Here is a 26,217-nt window from a genome sequence, read left to right as displayed (position 1 = left end):
ATGATGGCATTAGATGGTGGGTCCTTTGGGGAGATGATAAGGTCATGAGGATGGAGCTCTCATGAATAAGATTAGTGCCCTTATAAAAGAGGCCAGAGAAAGCTTCCTGGTACCTTCCACCATGTGAAGACACAGTGAAAAGATAGCCATTCATGAACCAAGAAGTAGGCTCTCACCAGACACCAAATCTTCTGGCACCATGACCTTGGATCCAAGCTTCTGGAACAATGAGAAATAAATGTTTGCTGCTTATAAGTCACCCAGTCTATAACATATTGTTGTAGCAGCCTGAACAGGCTAAGACAATCACCAAACAATAACAATAATAGTAATAGTAATAACAATTACCTAGGTAATTATTACTTAGGTCCCTTTGACATTTGCAAATAGTATTTCAGATGCCCTGAGACCCAGAATGTGTAGTCTTTCAACAAGACTCAAAAAGAGTCTAGGATAAGCATGTTACCTTTATGACTAAGAAGTGGGGATGTTGATGGCCTCGAGAGGCCATGCCATCCAGTCAAGCCAGAACTTGTTTCAAATTAATAAAGAAGGAAATAGTGTTCTCAGAAACAGAAATGGCAAAGGAACTCCACTGTATCCTTTCTTACTCCTTTTACTTCCCTGTGTTAATCAACCACTTATGCTGAAAATGATCACATAGAAGGAAAAGATAGGATAATCCATAGTACCTTTACCTTTCATTCCTTTCTTTCCAGTAAACTGAAGGTAGAGGGTATTGATAGAATGTGTGCATATCAAAAGTGATATAAAAACAACTGAATTAGTTTACACTGGTGTTTCCACCGTTCTGGTAGGAATAAAATATATATGCACATATGAACTATGACATATGAATTGTGCAATTCTGATGATTCCACATATGTATTAAATGTATTAAAACTATTGCACAAGATAAAAATGAACAGTAAAATTCATGCTAATGATTTAAATTATAATTTTTCTTTCCTTAGAATGACATTAAAAAGTAAATAAAATTCATCATGATAAGTCAGAGAGAAACCATGAAAGGAAGGAAAAAATTTTACATTCTAGTACCTGTAGCAGGATTTTTTCCATTTTTTGAACAAAGAGACCTCACACCAGACTCCAAAAATTGTGTACGGCCCTTCACACTTACCAGCTGATTGGTCTGGGCATGAGATAATTAATATAGAATTGGGTTGCGTGAATGTCAAAACTTTGAAGAAATTCAATCTTCACATTTCTGCTGTCCTCTACTGAGCATAGCTTAATTCTAAACATTCACTGCTTCCTGTACTAACTGTATCATGCAAGTCAAAGCTTTCTTTGTTCTGCCTTTAAACTCTACATAATCTTCTTTTTTCCATACTTAAAAAGTTATGTCCTCTATTCCTCATGTTACCTGGATTCTGTAACCTCTGGTTACAGGTTACCAAGCTGCTGATTAACCTCTCTCCTATTAAAATAAGAGATGTGTGTGGCATGCTGAACACTATGTGCCACATGTCTGAATAAATCTTTTGTGGCCTTAATTACAGGTAAGAGCATGTTAAATTTAACTCCAACAGATGTCCCCTATGAAAAATGTGATAGCTCAATCATTTTAATGCAAATGTTGAAATTCAAACATTTCCTTAGCAGAAATTGTAACCTCCTGAAAGCTGATCACACTTTATAAGTTAGCAGTGTCTCAGAAGAGCTATTTTTAAAAGTGTCGATGATGGGAGAGATGATATATGGATTTACTTCTAAGAGCAGAGTTGCATTGTTTTATACTTCAAATTAAGGGTTAAAACTGGCTTCTCCTGGAGCACAGGAAAACTCTGGAGTTGCATCAGGGGTCACCAAAGAGAACTGGATCAAGGATGGCTGCTGAACAGGCCTCCAAATCCCTTTCCTACACTACAGCTCTATGCATACCAGTTCTATGTAATAAAGAAGATTTCCATATAAGCTTTTGTTTGAAGAAACCATTCTGAGCCTTAAACTAAAGCACAGCAAATGAAATTTTCCCCATCACATCAGTGAGTAACCCGGTATTTTTAAGACAAAAGGAATCAAAGAATTTCATCAAGTTTTCTTCTTTTAGCAATTATTTTTTATAAGATTACCACTGACAGACCAACTGAAATTTTGCATTTCATACTCCTTCTTAAATGGAGACTCTTACCTTTATCAAAAATTAGAAACACTGGAATAGAATATAGCCTACTCTTGCCCCAGGAAACATTGTACATTGCAGGCCATCTGCCCCCTATACCAGAAGGACCCACAACAGCACAATCTATAATATTAAGTTAGTGTTTATACTCTGCCTTTTCTTCCTGTCATTTAGTAGGATAGCATCACTCCTACATTTATTTTATTATAAATTTACTTTATATGTTATTTTTAATATTTTAATAAATAGAAGTGAATATAAGGTAGTAAATAAAGTTTACCTAACACACAGGTATCTCTATACGTGTGTTTCCTATAAGGGTGTTCCCTTCTGGTATATAGTGATATTAAGTAATTTTTTCTTTAAAAATAAATAAAACACTTAAAAATGGTTAAAATGGTCAATTTTATGTTATGTGTTTTTCATCACAATTAAAACTTTCTAAAAATTAATTAGCCTTTGGTATATACTTTCTATATAAATCTTTATCATAATACTATTAATATTTTTCTATATTATTAAATTTCTTATATAATGTCATATTAATGGATAAATAATATGGTATCAAAAAATGTATCATAATATATTAATAAATTCTTTACTGATGGGAGTCATTTGCTGCACGAGGTTGTAATGATCTTTATCATAGTTCTACATTTTCAAACATCTTGTTTGCTTAAGCCAGATTCCTAGGTAGAGAATTGGTAGATCAAAAACTATGTAAAAACTAAAAACTTTAGACCTTTTTGTAAAAGTTCCTGGGTAAATTATGTTACTGTTCCAAATGAACCTAGTCTCTTCCACTCAAAGGATGATTCATCCATTGCCATGTGACTTACAATACTTTCTGTGGAGTATTTATTCCTGTCCCATTGCCACTGAGCATGGAGATATGCCTTTGTTTGGCCAAGTGCACATAAAAGGTGTGACCTATACCTTATCAAAGTAAAAGCTTTAAGAGCCATTATGTTTTTTGCCACAGCTCTTTTTCCTCTGACATTAGAACGGCAAGTCCCAGATGAGGCCTGTTTCATCAGCTTGGATTCCAGAATGAAAAGGACCCATACAAAACAGACATGTGGGGAGCAGCCACTAGCCTACTGTGGCAACATCGTAGCCATAATCACAGCCACAGCCAGCAAGAATGAAGCCCACCACAACAAAAGAAATATTACCAAAAGAAAGACATTACCAAGAAATATACCTGTGTCTTTACAAGCTACTAAGATTGTGGGGGAGGAGGAGTTGTTTGTGATCTACTGTAGCAAATGCTGATTGTGACAGATTATACCAACGGCTGTTTATTCACATTTACCCTGTATCAGTACTGTCGTGTCACTCAGAAGGGACCCCAAAATCTGATAATGATGTCAAGACTAGTGATGCCACACACACACACCAAGAGGTTATAAAAAGATGTATTACTTAGATAATGAGACTTTTAAGAAAGAGCAGAGCACATCTCCCATGCTGATTCAAACATGACTCAAGAGAGAACAGGGGAAGAATCTGGCTTAGGGTTGTATGGTGGCTAAAAGGTGGTTGTGCAGCAGAAGTTCCTGCATGGATAGGGGTTCGAGTGGTTTGAACTTCCAATGGTTCCAAAGGAGGATGCACCCAGATTTTCTTATCAGTGTGCTCAGATGTGGGCAGAAGGGGAAGATGGAGGGGTGAGGCTTAAAAGCTGCTAGCAGTCTAACATCAAAAAATGAATCAGACTCTTATTAAAAATGCTTTTGTGTAATAAGCATGTGTAATATTTTTATTACACATAAGCATAGGAGAATTATTACACATAAGCACAGGAAACTGTGCAGCTCCTCTCACTGAAAAATAAGATTTCTGCACCCCTTGAATGTGAATTGAACTTGTGATTTTTTGGCCAATACAATTTGGCAGAAGGGATTTTGAAAATTCCAAGGCTACATCTCAAAAGGCTCTGCATGCTTCTTCTCCTCTAGAATCCTGCCACTGCGTGTGCACAAGACTATTCTAGCCTGCTGAGTACAGAGAAGACACCCCATTTATCTCAGGTAAAGCCATCCTAGACCAGCCTGTAGTTCACTGATCTCAGATATGAGAGAGCTCAGCCAAGATCAACAGAGCTTCCTACCCAACCCACAGCTGACCACAGATATGTGACTAAGACTAGCCAAGACTAGCAAAACTTCCCAGCTGACTTGTAGACTGGTAAGGAATAATGAATGCTTATTATTTAAACCATTGATTTTTGGCATAGTTTGTTATATAGCAATAGCTAAGTGATACACTATTTAATAAAAATACTTACACAAATGTATGTACCAATTTGCACTTAACACTAGTAGTATAGTAGGCTATCTATAGCCCCATGTCCATGCCAATTCTAAGTGATATAATTTTCTAGGATATTTGTCATATTGCATATTTTATTGTTTCTTTTTTACTTCTAACACAAGTTGATCACTGGTAAAGCAGTTACAGAATATTGCAATATTCTTTGTTCAGACACATTATCACCTGAGTGAACCATGTTAGTTATGCAAAGTTAAGGCAAAGAAATATAAATCTTTATTTGAGTGTGTAGGTCTGCTTTAACCCTTAATATAAAAAGTTGGGCTCATACCACCATCCCCAACTCTCAACACTCCCCACTCCACCCAACACACACATATCCCATAGGAGTTATGGATCAATCTCCATTGGATCAAAGAGACATAGAGGAGGAAAGGTACTGAGAACACAAATTCTGCTTTCCAAGATTCAAAATAAGATAAAACCGCTGCTGTGGACAGGAATGACCCCAGTCAACATAGGTAGAAAAGAAATCAGAGGAGAAATTCCCAAATTAGAAATTAAAAGAAGGGAAGGATAGTCTAGGCTGGGAATCCACACTCAATGCAAGGCACTACAAACTGATTATAATAGGAAAAAAGCTCGTTGTGCCTAACTTGTGATTGAGTTCTGACATTTCTCCAAGTCCAGTTACCCAGGTAGGATATCTTCTTCAAGATCAGAAGTTGAGTTTATGAATTAGAAAAAAATACATATTCCTATGCAGTGCAAGAAAAGGACCATGACAAAATTGATGAGAGACGTAGAATAGCAAGGAACTCAGGTGTATCCATCAGAATGAGCAGAGCCAGTCTTCCAGAGCAGCTTCAGATGGAAACCTAAGCAGGAGTAGTAGCAGTGGCGGAGCACATTACCAATTCCTTCCCACCTGGCCTCTAAAAGCAGGGTTTATGGTCAGGATGACTAAACATGAAGGATTCTTAGACGATTTGGGGTGCATAAGTTTCAAGAAAAAATTATTGACACCAATAAGGCAAGTTGATGGCCCCAAGTAATTAACTGGAGAGAAAGGAAGGAAGGGGAGGCATTTTAAATTGGAGAATCAGTTCATAACAGCTAGATTAGAAATATGATCATTTTTTTCAGAATTAACCATTGATAATTCAGCTTTATTGCTTATTGTTTGTCACTTTTTAGAATATTTTTTTCTTCATTGCTGTGAAAGTTCTTTCACACATATTGCAATTCTTTTCCTGCTTACATCCTGTTTTTTAGCTCTTATTATTTTCTTTCTTTATAAAACCTAACCATTTTTTTCTACCTTGTAGAAAAAGGTATCTCCTATTTATTCTTTAACTTGTGAATTTCCACATTTCTCACAAAAAATAACTAAGGTCAGGCAGCAAGCAAAAAATTTCATAAATTTTAATTCCCAAATATACTACTTGAACCTAAAATGTTGCTAATTCAAAATAAGTGCCCAGAAAATGCTCAATGAGCATGGTTCAAAGCTGATGTTTTGATTTATTTATCAGGTTTCCCAGTGCCCTGAATTTGTGTAGTTAAGTTCTTAAAGGGCATTCATTTTCTGGTTTGGGCTTCTTTTTTTCCATCATAGTAAAAATAACAAAAATTGAGCATATTGAATTATGAGTCAATGGCTCAGAAAAAGTACATCACTCAAACAAGAGCCTGTTGACTATAATCACATAAATTTCTTTTTTCTATTTTAAAATATACAATAATAATTTTAAAATTTAAGGAACAGTCAGTATTTGCAGGTGGCATGATATTATGTACAAAAAATTCTAAAGATTCAATCAAAAAACAGAATGAATGAACTCAGTAGAGTTGCAGGATACAAAATCAATACACAAAAATCTGTTGCATTTCTCAACATTAATGATGAACTATCAGAAAGAGAAATTAAGAAAACAATCCCATTTACAATTGCATGTAACAAAGAAAGTGAAAGAAACTGTACACTAAAAACTATAGGACACTGATGAAAGAAACTGAAAAAGACATAAATAAATAAAAGAATATTCTGTACTCATGGTTTCAGAAACAATCTTGTTAAAATGTCCATACTATCAAAAGCAATCTACAGATTTAATGCAATCCCTATAAAAATACCAATGGCATTTTTCCAAGAAATAAGACAAACAATCCTAAAATGTTCATGGAATCACAGAAAGTTTCAAATAGTCAAAGCAATCTTAAGAAAGAACAAAGCTGGAGGCATCACGCTCCCTGATTTCAAACTATATTACAAATGGTATTGCTATAAAAACAGACACAAAGATCAGTGGAACAGACTAGAAAGCCAGAAATAAACCCATGCATATATCATCAACTAATTTATAATAAAAGAGCCAAGAGTATACTATGAGGAAAGGAAAGTCTCTTTGATAAATGGTGTCAGAAAAATTGGGCAGTCACATGCAAAAGAAAAACTGGATCACTATCTTACACCATACACAAAAATTAACTCAAAATAGATTAAAGACTTGAATGTAAGACCTGAAACCATGAAACTCCTAGAAGAAAACATAGGAGGTGACACTGGTCTTGGCAATAATTTTTTCAATGACACCAAAAGCAAAAATAAGTAAGTGGGACCACATCAAAATAAAAGCTGCAGTGGAGCAAAGGAAACCATCAACAAAACGAACAATCTACTGAACAGGAGAAAATATTTGCAAATCATATATATAATAAGGAGCTAATATCCAAAATATGTAAAGAACTCATACAACTCTATGGCCAGAAAAAAACCAAACTATCCAATTTAAAAATGGATAGAAGATCTGAATAGCCATTTTTCCAAAGAAGAAATACAGACACCTCATGTGTACATGAAAAGATACCCTATATCATTAATCATCAGGGAAACGCAAATCAAAACCACAATGAACTATCACTTCACAGCTGCTAGAACAACTATTATCAAAAAGACTAGAATTAACAACTGTTGGTGAGAATGTGAAGAAAAGAGAACCTTTGTGCACTGCTGGTGGGAAAGTAAATTGCAGCCACTATGGAAAACAATATAGAGGTTCTTCAAAAAATTTAAAATAGAACTACTATATGATCCAGCAATTTCACTTCTGGGTATTTATATAAAGAAAACAAAAACACTAACTTGAAAAGATATATGCACCCCCATGTTCACTGAAGCATTATTTATAATAGCGAAGACATGGAAACAACCTAAGTGTCCATCACTGGATGAATGCATAAAGAAACTGTGGTGAATGTATATATATAATGGAATGTTATTCAGCCATAAAAAAAAATGAAATCTTACCATTTGCAACAACACAAATAGACCCTGAGGGCACTATGCTAAGTGAAATAAGTTAGACAGAGAAAGATATGTTCTCTCTTACATATAGTATCTGAAAACAAAGTAAAAATCTTTTTAAAAGCCAAGCTCACAGGTATAGAACAGATTGGTGGTTGCCAAAGATGGAGGTTGGGAGAAGTGAGTGAAGTGTTTTTGTTTTTTTTTTTATTTAAATAAAATATTTAAATAAAATAAACACATAAAATAATTATTTTTGATTAGTAGAATTACCTTATTAAGGCATTGGTTCCCAATGTCTAGCTATATACCAAGTCTATAAGCTATTTGAAATGACCACAGGTTAAGAACTGTGACAGGATGGAAAATTACATAAAAATGGAGTCATTTATTTATATTATGCCATTACTTTAGAAGTCTTGGTTTGAAATCACTTTTATATTCCTGTAAGGAATATGAGGAAGTTAATGAAATATTTAAAGCAAATGCTGAAAAAAAATCATGAGGATGATGAAGTTTTCTTCTCTGTTCTGCATTTACCTGCCATTTTCTTCAGGATTCTGAGGCTCAATACAGCAGATATGCACATGTGAATGACTGGTATTTATCTTGGGATTCAGGGACCAGATGAGAGAGTAGGTATGGCAGGAATATTTGCCCAACTTAAGCCACTTTCCTTTGGTAATTTTCATGATAAAATAACTAAAATCTCAGAACCTCAAATAACTGTAGCTGCCTAGAAGTGGCTTAACTGAGATATAGAGAAAATAGAAGTCAAATCCAAATAAAAGTTTATGATGACTATTCTGCTTGCAACTTTCAGTTACTCTACCCTTCCAGTGAGATGCCTTGCAAATAATGGGCACTCAACAAATATCTGTGCTCTAGTTAAAGGGGACACTCACAATATAAGGTAAGCCTGTTTGTTCATATATTTCCTCTCTTTCTCTATAATCCAATTCTTCTTACAAGGGTGGTTATATACTTAGCACAGAAATCTCCACTCAGCTCTGATAAATTTTCCTCAAAATTGAGAAAAACAGACAATCGAATGAGAAACTATATTTTATTTTCCCACCACAAAAATTTATCAACTTTTCTGCCATCTCTACCAATTATCCTCTCTTGTTACAACTGATGAAGTCTCCCTTGTCTATCTAAAGGCATCCTCAATATTTGTGACTGCCCTTACCTACACAGACTTCATCCTCCTTCATCCTGCATCAACATCTCCTCATCTATGGGGACATTCCCAGTGCATTCCAGGATGCCTACTATGGCCTATCTTCCTTGACCCATGTTTCATGCAGTTACAGCACTATTTCTGTCTTCCCTTCATTTATAATCAGTGTTGCAACTCATGACCTCTATTTCAATGCATTCCAGTTGGCATTTTTCCACCATACCAGATGATCTTGCCAAAGCCACCTACAACCACTATCTTACAAAATCTAAGCCTTCACCTCCCAGCAGTATTGGTACATAGGTGATTATTCATCTCCACTCATTTATCAACAAACATATATTGATTATTTACTACCCAAGAGCACTGGCTTAGGTGCTGAGGCTGCAAAGGTAAAAAAAAATAGACAAATACCCCTGGTTATCATGGAGTTTGCACTCTAGTAGGAAACCAAAAATGAGCAAATGAATCAGTAAGATATATGTTATACTAGATAGTAAGAGTTAAAAAGAAATATAAAGTAGAAAAGAGCAAGACAACTTGAAATGTTAGATAGGAAGATCAGAAAAGCCCTTTCTGAAAGGGGCCATTAGAGCAAAAGCCTGAAGGAAGATTTTACCCTTTGTAGGGAAAGACAATTGCAGGTGGGGTGGTGGGTGGGCAAACCAGCAATTTAAAGGCCCTGAGTCATAAGTATGACTGGCATGTTAAAACAAAAGCAAAAATGCCACTGCGGAAAGCATGGAGCAAGATGGGGAGAAGCATGCAGACCATTAGGTCAGTGAAAAAACTGAGGACAGACCATAGTAAGTACTTCTTGGCTTTATTTTACATGAGGTGAGAAGTTACAAGAAGACTCTAAGCAATGGAGAGACTGGATCTGACCTATATTTAACAGAATCACTCTAGCTATTTTGTTGTGAATGCAAAAGCAGGGAGACCACGCGGGCACTATCACAGCAATCCAAGAAGGACATGATGGGGCATGAAAGGCATGGTGATATGAAAGTGATAGGAAGCAGTTGGATTCTAAATATATTTTTAGATGGAGAAAAGTAATGTGAAATAAATAGGGTGAAAGACTAAAGAATTATCCTTGGCTGGGGAAGAGGAGATAACAGAAGAGAAGTTACAGGCTGTAGGCACCGTGGCAGGGAATGGTTGGACTTGAGAAAGTCCTCTCTGGGTTGCTTGATTTTCTTAGTGAAATCGACAGTGAGGTCATCAAATGGAATTAATGCCAGAGAAAGAAGTATTAGAGGTTAGAGAGAAGAAAACATATGGAATAGGTGCTTAACAGAGGTGAAAATTGACTTGGTAAGAAAATGTATAATTACTAGGCAAATTTGCCAGGCAGCAAGAGCCCACTTCAGGCTAGTGACCATGATTTAAAGTGATACCAGTGTATCTTATAAATGTTCTATGTGCCCTGCACCATATCCCCTTGCCTGCTTTGAATTCAGCTGCAGCTGTGATAAACAATTCTGCATACCCTCACAGAATTCCACCTCAAGCCCCTACTGAGCCACTCAGACAAATCTCTCACTAACCCATGACATCTGCTCAGTTCTAGTATAAGGTATCCTATAAGGTTAACAACACTGCTTATGGGCTAATTTGTGCCCACCCAAAAATTCATATTTGAAGCTTTAAGCCCAGTACCTCAGAATGTGACTATATTTGGAAACAGGATCTTTACTGAGGTAATTACATTAAAATGAGGTGTCATTAGGATAGGCCCTAATCCAATATATCTGGTGTCCTTACAAAAAGAAGAAATTTGGACACAGACATGTACAAAGGAAGAAGATGCAAGAATACATGGAGAAGATGGCCATCTACAAGCCAAAGGGAGAGACCTGGAACAAACCCTTCCCTCAGGGCCCTCAGAAAGAATTAACTCATGAAAAAAATTAAGTTCTGTTGGTTAAACCATCAGATCTGTGGTAATTTGGTATGAGCAGCCCTCGCAAAGTAATACAACATCTGTGGACAATTCTTAGCAGCCTGGGCAAAATTGTAGATAGTCTCCATTTCTTTGGAAGAAAACTCTAAAGAACCTTCTACATGGAGCTCTGGAATGATAACCGCTTGAATAACACACATTATATTGATTGTCCCCCATTCCTTGTCTTTTCCCTTGTTGCATCAATCCAGCTTCTTGGTATAACTTCCTAAAAATAAACAACCCACAGCCAAATTCTTATCTTGGGCTGTTTTCAAAGGATTCAAAACTGGCACACCACAATTGTGTGTATTTCTTCACTGCAATTTTTTCTTAGATCATTTTCTTCTCTTGCCTCTTTTACCACCACACATCTGTTTTTCCTCTTACCTCATTTGCCACACTTCCCAGGCTTCTTCCTCTTCTGTTCAACTCTTACTCTAAAAATAACCACTTGAATCCACTGGACACTCTTCGATATCTCTACATTGTCTCCTTAGGTCATTAGAAAGTCAATGCTCAGTTTTATCAGCAGGATTTGATGCCATTTACCTCTTTCTCCTTGATAGTTTTTTCTTCACAAAACTTCTAGGATACCCTACTATCCTGGTTTTCCTACTATACCACTCATCATGTTTCTCAGTTCTTATTCTCACATTTCCTTTTCTCCCCAGTCTCAGTACCGGACCTAAGTTCTTAGATCCATTGCCTTCTCTTCTTGCTCTCATTACCTTGGTAACTATCTCAAGGTAAAAGTCTCAAGCCTTTAAGAAACCATCTACATGCTAACAACATGCAGGTTTATTTTTCCCAAACTCCAGGCTCATATATTAATACCTATAGAACATTTCTATTGGATGTTGTGGTGCTTTTACCATGTATCAGTTTGGCTAGACTTACTGTATTTTCCAGAATTCATTTCCTATGTTTCTGGCTAGGTTGAGTCTCAAGAAAGAATTGAGGGAGAAGTGGAAGAACTGGAGGGAAAAGTGAACCAGCAGCCATTTTGTAATTCCCACCCATTTTCATTTATCTGCTGGCATGAGGCAGAGGTCAGACCTCCAATTTCTCTATAACTCTTCTAGAACATCCTTTAACGTTTTTGATCTCAGGGCCAAGTACATGTGTTTACCTCTCTGACAGAGGACCCTAGGCTTCTTCTGGAAACTCAGTCCATCAAGGTCAAAGGCACCATAAACTGACCTTGCATGTGTATTTCAATAAATGCTTATTTTTGCTCTCCCTCACTTTACATTCATCTTTCCTTCCCAACTGCCTGGCCTGTGGACTTCAAGCTCCTGTATAAGGCACAAAGGCAACAGCCTTATAGAGACTATTTAAACAACTATTATTATTTTGTTACTTCGAATCTGACAAGTCCCTTCACGTATCTCTACCTCTAAACATATTGGATATATATCCATATAATGAAACATATGAAGGAATTTTATATATGTCTATCTTGTATATCTCTCTCTTATATGTCTACCTTCAATACACATTCAGAAATGAAGACTGTATCTCATTATGCTGGATATCTATCCACTATATAGAGATATACAAATCCCTTCACATATCTCATTATACTAGATATATATCCAGTATATACAGAGACAGAGATATATAAAGGGATTTGATAGATGTATTTGAATATATATGAATATAATTATAAACATAACACATATTTGAATATATATGTTGAAAATATGATTTCTGCTTCTCTGTTTGAACCCTGAGTGATAAAGATATCGAACTGACATCTCCAAGTCAACAAGTCCAAAACTAAATTCCAGGCTCCATTCTCACTCTCCATAAAACTTTTTAACCTGAAACCTTTCCCATCTCAGTTGATGACAACCCAGTTCTCGCAGTTGCTCAGGTCCAATCCTTGAAGTCATCGTTGATTTTTATTTTTTCTCAGACCTCACACATCCAAACAATTGGAAATATTACTGTATCTGAATTCAAAACACATCCCAAAATGAAGAAGTGATAGAATTTGAAGATTCCCCACTTATAGTAAGTCAAAGAAGTGATTATCAATAGATTCTAATAACACAAAGAAAATCCTCAGAATTATGTGCCTCCTATATGTGATGTAAGTATACAACACAACCTCTGAAGTAGTCCTGCCAGAAAGTCAAACCTGAATTGAATTAAGCCTCTAAATATAACTACAAATTTTCAGGAATTATAGGACACAGAAGAACTTATTATGAGGCCCAACAGAGATACAGTTAACATTATCTAGAAGTAGCAAGCACCAAAAAAAAAAAGTAATCCAGTATCTCAAAAAAAAAAAACCCTAATAGTAAAAGGAGATAGAGAGGGAGAAAGCAAGCAAAACAAAAGATTAAAAGACTTAAGGGACAAGACAATGTGTGTCTCCACAAATACAATGTGTGGATCTTGTGTGACTATTGATTCAGACACACCAATTTAAAAAATTGCACTGGGGCAATTTACACACTAAAAAAATTGGGGAAATTTATACACTGATGAATATGTGATATTTATGTTAGGCAGAAAGACAGAAAGAAATGAGCGGGATGAAAAGGAGAGAGGGCCCCAAAAAAATGACTCAAAGAGTTGATCCGATACAACTAGAGAACCATAAATGACTCAGAGTTAATCAGGTGAAGCCACAGGGTCCAAGAGTGACTCAGGAAATGTCCAGGGTCTCCCCAGATAAGAAACATCAGAAGCACAGGCACAGCACAGCCCCTGTCCCCATTTCACCAATCAGAACAAGCCTAGAGAGCTGACCACTGTCAATTAAGGACCTCTCTGCCCGGCCAAAACCACATAAAAGAAGCCTCAGAATGAGCACCCATGCCTGTCTCACCTTAGGCAGGCCCGCTCTGTTAGTCTATGCAGAGGGCAGTGAAACTTACTTTGCTTTCTCGACTGGTTTCTTGTCTCACTATGTCTGACTTCCCTGAGACACTGAGCTGAGTTCCTTCCTTCCTTCCTTCCTAACATTTAGGATATAATATTTTAGTTGAGACAATTATATTGTGATTGTATTTTAACTATCTGTATCCTTTATACATATACACTGAAATAAACACTTAGTAAATAATATTATACCTGGTGATTACTTCAAAATAATCTAAGAGAGAGAGGTGAAAGGGTGATTACAGATGAAAAGAGGTTGGCCATCTGAGAATTTCGAAGGCGGGTGATGCACAGCCATTCTACTGTACTCTCTACTTTTCTTTACATTTAAAATTTCCCAAATAAAAACCTCTTTAATTCCATTAAATTTTCTATCATGGTAACTAAAAAAGCTAGTGAAAATTAATTGTTACAGAGATGGCAAGAAAGGACCACTTAAATTACTAAAAGTGTTTTTGCTGACATTATTCTAAGAAAAAACAAATGCAGTCCTAGAACCATAACAACAAAGTAGAGCAACTGTTTCTTACTGAAACTTTGTTTAAATTTCTTTTAGGGATAGCCTTTTTTTTTCAATTTAAAAACAAAACATTGTTAGGGCAAACAATTATAATGACTTGATTAGTAAAATGCAATTATTTTCATATCTAGCATATAGGTAAAATTCAATTCATAACTTTCTGAAAGCCTGTTAAGAGCATTTTCCACTTTTTTTCTAATTTCGTATCACATGATTCCACGCTATTTTTAAAGAAATACAATTTGCCAAGTGGAAAATGTTTTATGTGCTATAAAAGATAAAGAGTGTTTCTTTTTCCAGGAGTGTTTTATACATTGACCTGTTTTGCTTCCTGAGTATTAATCATATATGCTTTGCTCATATCTTTTGATTTGTTTTGCTCTGATGAAGGAAAAACTCTATTTGTGGGGAACTTCAAAGTCAATGAAGCCCTCCGAAGATGTGACTCCTATAATCAGCCCATGCTCTCTGCCAGTTGCTTCCAAACCAGTTCTTAGTCATCAGAGTTCTTGACAAGCTTCTGCAAAGCAGACAATTGACTTGTCTCTATAGCAGCTGCCAACCATCATCCCCTCAATCTGAGACTCAAGGTCCTGCTTTGGTGTGGAGGCAGACCTTGTCTTGGCAGGTGAAAGCTTGCTAAGCAGAGGAAGCAGTGCCAAACGAAGTCTGTCAGGAGCCGTTTGGGAACAAGGTCACACTGACACTAAATGAATTCCACAAAAACCCGCTGCAGATCTGGAGTTCAAACCAAAAGGAAGGCGCAGACCACAATTATGGAAACTTTTCTAATCCTCAGGTTTGGGCCTGGAAAATAAAATCAAAGGCTCTCCTCCTTTTCTCACCATCTTCCTTACCCAGTCATAAAGCAATAGTGAAATAGACTAACACAGATGAACCAATCAAGGATTTTCAATGCAGTCATAAAGCAATAGTGAAATAGACTAACACAGATGAACCAAAATGAGAATGGTTTACATTCATGGAAAATCAGTGCTGTATACAGTTTATCAAACATTACAAATATTCTTCCTGCTTAATCTATATCATAATAATGTAAGTTAGCTAATACTAACAAAACACATTTAATGGGTAATAAAATGAAACTTTCCATCCCAGGGGCCTCATTATGGGTAAGAAACAGATTGAATAAAGAGGAAAATGCCAGGCTCAGTCAGGCCTTATGCCTTACTGTTAAGGCAGCTGTTTAAATATAGTGAGGACATATCCATCGTCTCTCCGAAATTCTCCCCTACTAATGTTACCTAGACCCAAAAAGTATAGAACTTCAAACTTCTCTAACCACTAATTCCCTTGGTTAAAGCTTCAGCAAGGAAGCCTCCCACCGCTCAAAGACAGCCCATGACCACTCAGTGATTCAGCAGCATCCTAAGGATTCCTGTTGTGGCCAGCTAGCAATTATTCTCAGGAATGTACTATCTACCCTGTGAACCAACACATTGTAAAACTGCTGTTTTCACACTTCCCCAACAAAATCCAGAAAATAAACCTGGTTCCTTTTATGTTTTTAATAGTGGAAATGTGTTAGTGATTTAAAAAAATTGTTAAAATAAGTATAATTCATAGTATTCAACAGTTTTAGGATTTCATGTCTAAAGAAATAATTGTAGAACCTGAACATAATAATGTGATACTACATAGAAAAAAATAGCTCCTAAAATGTAACATGGGTTTTGGTTTATAAGGATAATATCTGAAAACATTTAAGCCAGTTTTATAATCAAATGACCAGGTAGTTTAAAAAGTCAGGACACCAATGCTGCTTGGAGGGAATTAGGTAAAATTTCAGTGAGAATAGTTTCCAAATTCACAAAACAGCACAGACTTTTGTGGCTTTGCAGTAGCCCCACAACTGTCCCTAAAAATAAGGGCAATTCATATTTTCTTCCCTTAAGAATTAAGAGTGATAGTTTATATAATAGTTTGTAAAGATAACACAAAAGAACTTTGTGAAAGTGTGATTGGAAAACTAGAGTTGGATAATCAGGCTTATTTTTTAAAGTTTAAAATATTTAGAAGAGAAAAAGATACTACTATTTGTTATCCTTGATTTACCTATTCTTTCTCGTTTTCATGCTTTCTCTTAAAAATAGTGCTCATCAAATTTTGACTTAAGAAAACACTGACAACCTTTCAAGAATCTGCTGAAATTCAGTTTCTTCCCAGATCACTCTACCAGGAGAAACTCCCTTAATATAATTCTCATATCTATGAACTGGACTAGCATTCATTATATATTCTAATCACCATCATTATGATCATCATAAATGAAGTTCAGACAAAAGAGTTGATAGGCATATCTTACGCATCTTGAAAAAAAAAAATCAATGTTACTGTGATTCCCATAAGTTCTGAAGAAAGAATTGAAATTATTTGATCTACCTAATAAAGGAAAATATCCATAAGGTAAATAAATATTCTGGATGATGATGCAGAAATCAAAGAGATTTCTACTAAAGATTAGAAGACTTCCTGAGGGATTAAAGTAATTCTAAATGTATACCAGAAAATAATAATTTTTCTAGTTATTCAATGCACTTGCACCTGTGCTTGAGGTAGACCATGAATTAGGAATTTTATTCTGGAAAAGTATCTACAATTGCAAAGAAAACAAGTTAGATGCCAGATAGCATACTATCTTGAGTTTTTGGTAATACAAGACTTTCCTATTCAATTCCACACTCTAATATTATTTGTTATATATTATGATGTCATCATTCCATTAAAGAAATTCTGCCAAACTGGTATATTTGAAATTACATTCTATTACTATAAAATGTATAAGGATGATTATTGAACAAAGCTGCAAGGAGTTTTCACCTCGAGAGTTTTAAGAACTAGATAAGCAAATATGTACAGAGTGTACAAGAACTCAAAGGAATAACAGTATGAGTTTCCTGCCAACTCTTTGATCATCAAAATGGAGAATCATCTAAATCCCCAGACTTACAAATAATATTTATTCTACTTTTTTTACACAGTGTAGTTTTTATGTTAAGAATTTGACATTATTATAATTCACACTTAAAAATCTCATTTACATAAATAGGGAAACAAATCACAGAAATCATTAAAGGTCTGCCAAACATAAACTGTTTTAAAGGAAGGCAGTTCAGAGAAGAGAGATTAGATATAGTATCTTCCACCCAGATTTGTTGGATGACCTTTAAATCACTTATCTTCTCTTCATCAATTCTTTCAGGTGAAAAAATTAGATAACAATTCCTGGCTACCTCACAGGATTAGTGTGAACATCAAATGAAACAATGAATAAGCATGTCCTTCATAAAGCATAAAATGTTTACCCAATATGGAGCATTATTTTTATTGTGTGTTCTGAATGAGAAAGTTTGAGGTCTCCAGCTAATTGTCTTTAAAATCTGAAACACATGTTACAGTAATTATCCTTGTGTGTCTCTTTCTTTCTCTCCTTCCTTTTTTTTTTTCTAGAATTCTTGAGTGATGGATGTTACAGATCTGAAAAGCATTATGCTGGGATATTTCCAGCCCTCCCAGCCACAAAAATGTGTCTGTCTAGCAAGTTGCATATTGCTGCAACTCCCTAATGGTATTAATAGGAGCAGAAGTTCTAAAATATTGTTATGAATATTTTTAAAATTCTACCATTTCTAATTGGCTCATGGGTGTTTAAGAAAATTCATGAGTTTATTTTGAAGCAACTCAAATGATGAGATTTTACTCAAATCCTCTATATACTTTTACCCCTATGCTAGAAGTATCTGGTAAATTACATCAAGTATTTCAATAGGCAATAAAAAAGTGAAAAAGGCCATCACATGGGAATTCTCCTTATCATTTTAGACACAGTATTCTTGGAAGAAAAAAATAATAACAGTCAGTGATGAAAGTATACTAGCTCATAAATAAATCAGAGTTGTTTTCCTGCCAATGGGCTCCAAAATGGGGTATGTAAACCCCAGAAAATATGCAAAAGTGGCCATAGAGCTTTGTGAAGAACATACTAGAAATTCTATTATTTATCCAAAAGTTAGTAAGCAAGCTTTAATAACATTTAATATTTAGACTTACAAGGTACATGTTGCTAACTTATAAATAAAAATATTTATATTAAAGGATACACATTTGCTCAGATATTCCTGTGCATAGCGATAGAAATCAAAAATTTTGAAGAACAGATTTAAATATAAGGGAAATTTTACATTAGGTTATATTATCTAAAAGGATGAAGCTTGTATTTTAGAAAATGCAATGAGGTGACAGCATAGAATTGACTGTCTATCAGAGACACTAAAGAGAGAACACAAGAAGGATAAAAATATATGAACATGACATAACAGATTCTAGCATCCAAATGGTGGCACTGAGAAAGAGGAAAGGACAGATAATAAGGGCAACCTGAGATGGAAGAATAGACAGGACTACAGCAAAGAAGAATATGCAGTTGAAAGCAGTTTGTTTTGTTTAAAAAGGATGTTAAAAACTGACCTAAGCCAATTTGGCCTTTTGGCCACTGAGATTATTTTTCTAAATAACGGTAGATTCTGGTAATTAGAAGTAGGGGATATCTATATAAGATGATGATGAAATTATATCAGCTACCTCCTACGCATCATGGAAAATTTTCTTGGCCTCACCTGGCTCTTTTTCCAGCCTGTGGGCAGTAACAGTCCTGCATAAACTCTGTCCAGTTTCCTGTAGGTGCTTACTGACAGGACTTTTGCCTCAGGTCTGAACTGTATGTCTCCTCCCTTCTTACTTAAGATTTCACTGGGCGGAATCCCACTGAAATCTGCTTGATGTCATATTCACACAACCTGGAAGTACATGGGAGTTAAAACTGCATGAGGCACAGAATAACCAATGAAGGATGGAAGTCAGTAGATATAAGCTCTCTATTTTCTCTGTTGCCAACAGGGATCCCAAGGCATAGTTTATACTGTTACCCAGGTGGTCCAGTAGGATCAATAAACCAATCACAATTTCCAGTGAAAAAGATGGTGGAGTAGGAAGGCAAGGCAGAAACTTCACCCACATACACACCAAGGAAGCAACTACAGCAAAAACAACTAACCCTGAGAATAACCTGAAGGCTGTAGAACAGACCATATATACCTGGTATAGAAGAGGAGACCAGACAGAGAAGAGTAAAGTGGCAAGCACAATAGATTGAGACCCAAGGCCTTCCCCCATCCCAGCTCACAAGCCAGAGGGAGAGGAACAGTGTGGGGAGGGGTTAAATGCACAGGAACTCTGCACACCTGGCCCTGGAGATCTTCTCTGGGAACACAAGTCACATTGCACTGGGCTATGGTAATTGACGGAGCTTGAACCAGGGAGAGTTGGAGCACTGTGGAAGGCTGACATTCCTGTCACTTGTGGAGGATAGGCATGGCATGTTCCATTGGTTGTGTGGAGACCTAATATAGATGTGGGCAGCAGTGGAAAAGGTACACTAGAAAAGGTGCAGTGGAAAGGGTACAGTAGAAAGGGAGCCAGAAGGGTGAGGGTTGGATAGAACTCTCTCCAGAGAAGGAGCAGGTGGACAGTGTTTCCCTAGCGCTCCCTCAGCCAAACTGGTTGGGCACTCACAGAAGAAAGCCCCAAATCCTCCCTCACTGGTGATTCAGTCCTTAGGCATTTCCCTGCATACTCACCCACCCACCTGTTCAGCCTGGCAGAGGTCAGACTTTGCTGCCTGGCAGGTGGAGGGAGACTCTGCTGCCTAGCAGACATAGGGAAGATTTTCCAGCTTTCCAGGCCATCTCTCAACACACCTGGGGAGACACCAGAGGGAGACTACAAATGCTCCTTCCTCCTCGCTGGCAGCCCACCACCACACAATGCTCCCCTGCACACCACCCAACCACCCCCTCAGCTCAGAGGCACTACCATCACTGCACAACAGAGAGTAGCAGCACCCACAACAATTCTAACAGAAGCACTGCTGTAGAGCTCACAAAGGGTCTCTGCTGACCGAGATCAGCCACTGCCAACAAACAGGCAGAAAGGCAGCCACACCCATAGTCCAACAACAACTGCTGAGTCTCTACCACAAAGAACCAGGTACAGGTGAGCAGAGTCTTGAGCATCTCATAGTCATAAAGCCATTACTGTGTACACCAGGAGGCATAACAGATCTATCTAATATAAACAAAGAAACACAGAAACACAGACAAAATGAGGAGGCAAAGGAATAAGTTCCAAAAATAAATAAATAACAGGATAAGACAACAGAAAGTGGGCTAAATGAAACAGAGATCACCAATATTCTTGATAAAGATTTCAAAATAACAATCATAAATATGCTCACTGATATGTGGAAAAGTATTGACAATCTCAAGGAGGATTTAAAAAAAAAAAAAGAAAATTTCTTAAAAAAGAGCTACTCAGAGCTGTAGAATACAGTAACTGAAATGAAATATACAGGGCAGGGAGTGAATAATAGATAGCTACAAGTAGAGGAGACAATCAATGAGATGGAAATTAGAGAACAGGAAAACAAGGAAGCTGAAGAACAGAAAGAAAAAACAATCTCTAGAATTAAGAAGATACAATGCCAAAAGAGCTGTGTGACAACTCCAAATAAAATAATATTCACATAATAGGGGTACCAGAGGAGAAGAGAAAGACAAAAGTGTAGAAAGTCTCTTTGAAGAAATAATTGCTGAAAACTTCCCCAATCTGGAGAAGGAAATAGACACCCAGGTCATGGAAGTACAGAGAGTCCCTAACAAAAAGAACCCCAGGAAGACAATACCAAGACATATAATAATTAAAATGACAAAGATTAGGGATAAATAGAGGGCATAGAAAGCAACCAGAGAGAGGCAAAAAATTACTTATAAGGGAAACCCCATAAGGATATCAGCATATTTCTCAGCAGAAAGTTTACAGGCCAGAAGGAAGTAGCATGAAATCTTTAATGTATTGAAACAAAAAGACCTTCAACCAAGAATCCTCTACCCAGCAAGGTTATCATTCAGGATTGAAGGAGAGATTAAAGGTTTCCCAGATAAAAATTAAAAGAATTCACCACCACTAAACCAGCATTACAGGATGTTAAAGGGACTTGTATAGATGGAAATGTTCTTAAACTTAAGTATTTTTCATCAGTGAATATAAACCCACAGTAAAATAGTTGACCAATTACTTACTAAGCAAGTATGAAGTTAAAAATAAAAACAAATGAGCAAAATCATATATAAGCAAAATCAGTCAAAAGATACACAAAAAATGCACATTTTGACATCTACTACATCAAGTGTGGAGAATGAAGAATACAAAAGAAGTACTTCTATACTGGGTTCAAAATAGAGCAACCAAATATAGATGGTTGTATATTCAGAAAACTATCCATGAACCTTATGGCATCCACAAACCTTAAGCCTATAAGAGATACATGCACATACACACACACACACACACACACACAAACAAATCCAATCACAACTAAAACCATCAAATAACAAGAGTATAAGAGAGGAAGAAAGGATCAGAGAAGAACTACAAAACAACCAGAAAACAATTAATGGCAATAAGTACATACCTATCAATAACAACCTTAAATGCAAATGGACAGAATGCACCAATCAAAGACAGAGGGTGTCAGAATGGATAAAGAAACAAGACCCATCTATATGCTGCCTACAAGGGACTCATTTCAGACCTAAAGAAATATATAGACTTAAATTGAAGGGACGGAAAAAGATACTTTGTGCAAATAAGTGGGAGAAAAAAGCCAGAGTAGCAGTACTTGTATCAGACAAAATATATTTCAGAACAAAGAAAGGGATAAGAGACAAAGAAGGACATTACATAATGACAAAGGGATCAGTCCAACAAGAGGATATAACTCTTATAAGTATCTATGTACCCAACATAGGAGTGCCTAAATATGCAAAACAAATACTAACAGAACTAAAGGGATAAATAGACTGCAACTCAAGTATATTAGGGGACTTTAACACACCACTTACATCAATGGACAAAACACCAGAAAGAAAACAAATGAGGAAACAGAGGCACTGAACAACACATTAAATTAAATGAACTCAAAAGATATCTACAGAACATTCCACCCAAAAGCAGAAGGACACACATTTTTCTCAAAGCACATGGAATATTTTCCAGAATAGACCATATATTAGGACACAAAAAGAGCCTCAATCAATTCAAAAAGATTAGAACTATATCAAGCATCTCTTATCACAATGGTATGAAACCTGAAATAAATTATACAAAGAAAATAAAGAAACCTTCAAAAACATGGAGCTAAACAACATGGGTCTAAATAATCAATGAACAAATCAAAGAAATCAGTCAGTATATGGACACAAATGAAAACAAAAATATAACAGTTCAAATACGTAGGGTGCTGCAAAAGTGGTTCTGAAAGGGAAGTATACAACAATACAAGCTGATCTAAAGGAACAAGAATAATTCCAAATAAACGGTCTAAACTCACAAATAAAGAAACTAGAAAAAGAAGAACAAGTGAAATCCAAGTAGTAGAAGGAGGGACATAATAAAGACCAGAGCATAAGTAAATAAAATAGTGAAAAATAAAACAATAGGAAAAAAACCAACAAAACCAAAGTTGGTTCTTTGAGAAAATAAACAAAATAGAAAAAGCCCTAGCCAGTCTTATCAAGAAAAAGAAAATACATGAATAAACAAAATCAGAAATGAAAAAGTCATAGTCACAATGCATATCACAGAAATACAAAGAATTATTAGATAGTACTATGAAAAATTATTTGCCAATAAATAGGATGACCTAGAACAAATGGACAATTTCCTAGAAAAATACAATGTTCCAAGAATGACCCAGAAGGAAAGAGAAAATATGAATAGACCAATTATCAGCAATGAATTGGTAATCAAAAAACTCCCAACAAACAAAAATTCCAATACCAGATGGCATCACAGCTGAATTCTACCAACATTTAAAGAAGAGCTAATACCCATCCCTCTTAAAGTATTCCAAAAAGTAGAAGTGGAGGCAAAAATTCCAAACTCGTTTTATGAGGGCAGCATCACTCTAACACCAAAACCAGGTAAAGACACCACAAAAAAAAAAGAAAATTACAGACCAATATCCCTGATGAACATAGATGCAAAAATACTCAACAAAATACTAGGAAACCAATTTCAAAAATACATCAAAAAGGATCATCCATCATAACCAAGTGGGATTTATTCAAGGGATGCAAGGAAGGATGATACAATATTCATAAATCCATCAATATAAAAAACCACATTAACAAAAAGGATAAAAACTACATGATCATCTCAATAGATGCTGAAAAAGCATTTGACAAAATTCAACATCCATTCACGGTAAAAATTCTCAACAAAATGGGTATAGAGGGAAATGGGTATAGAAGGAATGTACCTCAACATAATGAAGACCACATATGACAAACCCACAGTTAACATCATACTCAATGGTGAAAAACTGAAAGCTTTTCCTCTAAGATCAGGAACAAGACAAGAATGCCACTCTCATCAGTTTTATTCGACATAGTACTGGAGATCCTAGCCATGGCAATCAGACAACACAAAGAGATAAAAGGTATCCAAGTAGGCAGGGAAGAAGTAAAACTGTCATTATTTGTGGGTGATATGATACTATATATATTGAAAACTCTAAAGACTCCACCAAAAAGCTATTAGAACTAATAACTGGATTCAGCATACTTGCAGAATTCAAAATTAATATACAGAAATCCGTTATTTGCCTATATATATGAATAATGAACTAGTAGAAAAAGAAATCAGGAAAAGTATCCCATTTACAATTGTATCAAAAAGGATAAAGTACCTAGGAAGAAACCTAACCAAGGAAGTGAAAGATCTTTACTCTAAAAACTGTAAGATATTGATGAAAGAAATTAAAGAAGACACAAATAAGTGGAAATCTATCCCATGGTCATGGAAAGGAAGATTTAATATTGTCAAAATGGTCATCTGGCTGAAAGCAATTTACAGATTCAGTGCAATCCCTATCAAAATACCAATGGCATTTTTCAATGAACTAGAGCAAACAATCCTCAAAATTTATGTGAAGCCAAAAAGGACACCAAACAGCAAGCAATCCTGAGAAATAAGAACAAAGCTGGGAGTATAAATCTTCCTGACTTCAGGCTCTACTACAAAGCTACAGTAATCAAAAAAGTATGGTACTGGCACAAGAACAGACCCTAGATCAATGGAACAGAATAGAGAGTCCAGGTATTAACCCACACATATGTGGTCACTTAATATATGATAAAGGAGCCATGAATATACAATGAAGAAAAGACAGCATTTTCCACAACTTTTGTTGGGAAAACTGGACAGCTACCTTCAAGAGAATGAAACTGGATTATTTTCTAAATCCATACACCAAAGTAAACTTGAAATGGATTAAAGACCTAAATGTAAGACATGAAACCATAAAACGCTTAGAAGAAAACATAGGTAGAAATCTCTTGAACATAAGCACGAGCAATTTTTTTCTTGACACAGCTCCCCAGGCAAGGGAAACAAAATAAAAAATAAACAAGTGGGACTACATCAAACTAAAAATGTTCTGAACAGCAAAGGACACCATCACCAGAACAAAAATGCAACCTACACTATAGGAGAATATATTTGTCAATGATTTATCCAATAAGGGGTTAACATCCAAAATATATACAGAGCTCATTCACCTCAACACCAAAAAAACAAAGAACCCAGTTAAAAAATGGGCAGAGGGCATGGACAGACATTTCTCTGAAGAAATACAGATGGCCAACAGGACATGAAAAGATGCTCCACGTCACTAATTAGATAAAAGCAAATCAAAACCACAATGAGCTATCATCTCACACCACTCAGAATAGCCACTATTCAGAAGACAAGAAATAACAAGTATTGTCAAGGAAGTGGAGAAAAGGGAAACCTCCTACATTGTTGCATCCTCTGTGGAAAGCAGTATGAAGGTTCCTCAAAAAACTAAAACAGAACTACCATTTGATCCATTAATTCCACTTCTAGTATTTTTACCTGAAGAAAACAAAATCCCTGATTCAAAAAGATATATGTACCCCTATGGTTATTGCCACATTTTCTAAAATAGCCAAGATAAGGAAGCAACCAAAGTGTCCATCAATAGATGAACGGATAAAGATGTGATACACATAAGCAATGGAATATTATTCAGCCATAAAAAAGAAAGAAATGGTGCCATTTGTGACAGTATGGATGGACCTAAAGGGTATTTATACCAAGTTAAATAAACCTGGTGGAGAAATACAAATACTATATGACTTCACTTATTTGTGGAATCTAAATGCAAACAAAACTAAATAAACAAAACAGCAGTAGACTCATAGACACAGAGAAGTGACTGGTGGTTACCATGGGGAAGGGGTAGGGTGGGGTGGAGAGGAGGAAGCGGATAAAGGGCATAAAAATTCTCAATCATAATATAAATTGGTCACAGGAATAGTAGTAATACAGCATGAAGAATATAGCCAATTCTTCTGTAACATCTTCCTATGTTGACAGATAGTAACTGCACTAATTAGGGTGAGATTCAGTAATGTGGGTAACTGGTGAATCACTGTGTTATATACTTGAAATCAATATAAGATTGTATATCAATTAGAATTCAATTTTAAAAATCATCAATAAAAAAAAACATCACCTGTAGCAGTGGTCAACTTGATAATGCATCCTCACAATTCCTCTTTCATCTTTGTTTCCTTCCCCTGTCATTCTCTCCTGGATCTCTTAGGTCACACCACTCCAAGGGAGCACTTACTTGCAACCCTTTGTTTCAGATCTGCCTTATGAAGAACCCAAGTAAAGGCAATGATGATAATGATGATAATAATGATGGCAGTAATAAAAAATACTGTTTTCCTTGCTAAGTGTCTGACGTCGTTACAAGCTCTTTCATCTTTATCACAGT

At 35.9% G+C, this 26,217-nt stretch overlaps 1 long non-coding RNA gene across 1 annotated transcript; it reads right to left on the bottom strand.

Annotated features, from left to right (window-relative positions):
• LOC130681891 (uncharacterized) lies at positions 1-26,217 on the bottom strand. Its single transcript, XR_008995226.1, has 3 exons — positions 25,951-26,217; positions 18,876-19,090; positions 1-219 (listed from the first exon to the last, which is right to left on the bottom strand). It is a non-coding gene; the product is annotated as an uncharacterized LOC130681891 (long non-coding RNA).

Source organism: Manis pentadactyla, chromosome 1, assembly GCF_030020395.1.
Source record: "Manis pentadactyla isolate mManPen7 chromosome 1, mManPen7.hap1, whole genome shotgun sequence".
Lineage (NCBI taxonomy): Eukaryota > Metazoa > Chordata > Mammalia > Pholidota > Manidae > Manis > Manis pentadactyla.
Note: the sequence above shows the minus strand (reverse complement) of the source record. Positions and strands in the feature narration are given on the sequence as shown.